Here is a 4,013-nt window from a genome sequence, read left to right on the forward strand (position 1 = left end):
ATATTCAGTGTGTTCCACGTTATCTTTATATGTTCTTTGCCCCTACACATACCCGTAAACAGCTCGGCCCAACAAGTTGTAACATTCATGATATATGCTATTTGTAACCTTATATACGCTTTAAAGCTATCATTTATGTACTTAATATTATTTGAAGCATTTCAATAAGATTAACTACCGACAGACATTCTCATTTCGCATAGCATGATATATTGAATAAAATATCCATTCTGTCTGAGAAGAAGGGTATGCGTTCTATATTCCATTTTAGGTATCTAACATAAATATGAGATGGATCTTAACTTCAGACTGTCATATAAAAGAAAGAATATATATTGATTTGAATTGACATGACCCTAAATTCAAAATAACAGAGGCATTGAAGTGATTAAATCTATCATGTCAACAGTCGAACATAAACATTTTACTTATGGGCCTTCAAGCACATTCAGTACTTTGATTTCAGTAAAATAATATGCAGTGGGTGATTCTATTAAATATTGATATCAATGGTCTCATTACGTCAAATCATAACGAATTGTTTAGTTTACAGGTCATATTAGGAAGGCTTTCAATCATGTGAAGATATTGCATTGATAAGCATCGGATATTATGTTCTTTTATGTAACTCCTCAGACGCGATGCTCTCATATGGATCTGCTAGTACATCAGCAAGAGAGAGCGCAGCTAGTTATTTTTATATTTTCTGGTTACAGTAGGACTTTACATGCTTTTTAAATTCATGACAAATATAAAAGAGGCACATTTCCTATCACGTATATAAAAGATTTACATGTAAGTGTGTTGTATATGACATAGAACATACAAGCACATGTTTACGAAACTCAAAATAATGCTGCATATTTTTTTATCATAATGTTGAAATATTATTAACTACAAAACTATGTACAAGATTTGTCACTATAAATTTGCAATCAATAATAGTGATACTATTCTTTATAACGCACCATATTCATTCGCATGTCTTCCATCAAGCCGTGTGATGGTTTTGATATACCATTATGATATTTTTCCTTCTTGCATACTTTTTACAGAACTATAGTTTAGGATGGGTACATTGCAATATGTTTATACGTTTTGCTGAATGGTGTGATACATAAAAGCATTGTACAGATGTGTAACCGTTCAGTGCATGCTAAAACAATCCTGCAGTTATTTACCGCAAATAGGTTTCACTGCCATGATCTGTTGAATAGCACCTGTAGATGCAGCCCAACAATTTCCAGAAGTTCAAACGAGTGATTTGGTCCTCAATGAGAACTCTTGATATTCAAAATGAAAATTTGCTTCATATATGTAATTGTTTATGAAAAGGAAATTAAAAGATATCAACGACGAAAACGTAAGAATATTTTAAACAAAAAACGTGTATTCCTTAGTTATGTACCGCAGCTATTCAGCTTCCATCATAAATCAGAATGGACAGATTTCCGATCTGTAAAATCCTTTTGAAAAGCCATAAACTAATTGGAATGTGATTTCTGGGTAATAATTATGAGCCAAATATACTTCTTGACAACACTTACAAAATGCTATTAAGATTTCTTGTAAAACTTAAAGATAACGCGTATACGAGGAAAGAAACAAGTGTTTTCTGGATTATCATGTCCGCATAATTGTATTTTCGTTTTATTAACCGAAGTGTAGAAAAAGGCAACTGGCATCAAGAAATCTGTTTTACGGACCGGATCGCTCAAAATGAAACAGGACCAAACCGAGTAACTGTGAGTAGTTTAACATAAGTAAGTATATAATACTGCATACAAAAGAGTGTCCATGCGTCTGTGCGTCTGTTAAATTTAGCCAAAAGTCCACGTACGCTTAAGTATGTTTTGACTTCACATGAGGTGGTTGTTATTTTAAAGAGTACTTCAATGCATGCTGTGTAAGTATTATTCTTTTTTAGAAACATCATCAACATTCTATTTAAATTTAAATTAGGGAAACAGCAATGACTTGCTTTTAGATTAAATAATGTACTCCAACGATTCATGAACATGAAGTACTTCAGCGTTTGTTTTTTTTTCAAACTGAGATTTATTACCTATGCCCAGTTGATCATTAAGAATGTACAGGTGCAAAATTTTAATTGAATATATAAAAATGAATAAAAGTACTTTTATATAGGAAAATGACTAAATTAGATTATAAAACATGGTTTGTCAGTCGATTTGGTGTTTGAAGGAATTAATATTTACCATCATAATAAATATTATGTAGCAGCGAGTACATCACCTTTAGTTGCAGATGTAGTAGAATCCGAAGAAAAACAGCAGTTGTTTGGAATAGCAGAAGTTATATACGTGCAGTAGCAATTGAGATGCAAGAGTAGAAAATGCAGCAGTGGCAGTAGATGCAACGTTAGCAGCAGGAATAGCAGTAGCTACAGCAGTATCAGTAGAAGTAAAATCGGTATTTGCTCGGTCACGGTACTGATACACATTAGGTCAACATATTGCCAAGCTTTGCAAAAATATCATCATCAATGATCTCGATAGATCAATAAATTACTTCACAGCAGTCGAAAAAATGCTATTGTTTTGGGCTGAAAAAGAATACAACTACTAAGTTTTCAGACGTCTCATTTAAAAGTGCAACCGTTTACTAAGCTTTTGATGATGGTTCACTAAACCGTTTTTCATTAAAACACTGGTTCATTTTGAATAGCTATGAAAGTTGGTTGATATTATTAGATTCATAACTAAAGCTTAGCGATAGTAATTGCGGCGACTTAGTGCACACCTTTATTCAAGTGTGTGCTAAATAAATAGATTTAATAACTTTCATCAACAAAGCAGTGAGCTTCTAATTCTATTTGAAGCTTATAAAATAAATCTCGAACATTTACAGGAATTAACCGAATGTCTTGTATATAAAACGGATCTAAGATTTTTGTTCTGTCTATGGTAAGTTTGTTCGATAAACTACACAATGGTCATGCATGATCGAAAATGAATACTCCTCAAAATACTTTAAGGACCAGACTTTTGTTTACCAATCTTAAAATGTATAGTTAAACTACTACGGTATTCTCTAAAAATTGATTTATTTGTCATACTAAGTGTTATTGTATTGAAAACTATTTACACTCCCAAATAACGATTTAGGAGTGCATAAAATAGGGGGAATTATTGGCATTCACCATTCTGTTGAAAAAGGTACGATACATTCCTAATCATTAACATTTTAAGCATGATTCCAGTACAAAGTATGGTTAAGGGTAATAACCGCAGTAGATGACAACAGTGATGAAGGTCAACGAAGGTCCGAGGCTCTGAGGTGTAAATTTTCACGATCGAAAACGTTTGAGGAAGCTTGTGAGCGACATGTCATGCACTTGCTTACGCAAACTTATCTTGCAAGATTGATACGTTTGAGTATTGGCGCCACATGTGGTAAACATTTAAACACTAATTTTCATCTTCCGTTTGGGTGAAAAAATGCATATGTTTTGGGCCCGCCACGAAATGCTTCCGTGTCGTTTTATGCCTTAAAGAAGCTTTAGGAAACATGATTCTTCCTATTTGTGTAGCATTTATTGATGTGTGTATTGCATTATTGTAAGTTTTAATATGATTTATATAATACTTAAAGACATCCATGTTCATGTCAGTGATATTTTGCAGAACCTCTTTCAATGGATTGAGATTTGATTTTAAAGTTCCAGCCACAGCAGTGATTCATGGACGTTATAAAAGCATAACGGTCCTGAATTTGGGTGAGTCATTTCCACTTATATAATCCTTTCCATGCGTTCCTCGTACCTTTCTTTCTAGATAATTATCTAATTTTACTAAAATCCATGGCTTATATTTTTCGAATACAATTGGAGTCTAAACTGTGGGCTTGTGTTTGAGATCAATCTAATTACATTTTGAACGTTTGCAAATGTTAAAAAGAATAGTGTCTGTGCTAAATTAAATTAAAGGTCAGGAATAATAGCCTAAGATACCAATTGAGATATATTTGTCTCTTAATGTGGTCGTTAAGTC

The sequence above is a fragment of the Mya arenaria genome, chromosome 5, assembly GCF_026914265.1.
Source record: "Mya arenaria isolate MELC-2E11 chromosome 5, ASM2691426v1".
NCBI lineage: Eukaryota > Metazoa > Mollusca > Bivalvia > Myida > Myidae > Mya > Mya arenaria.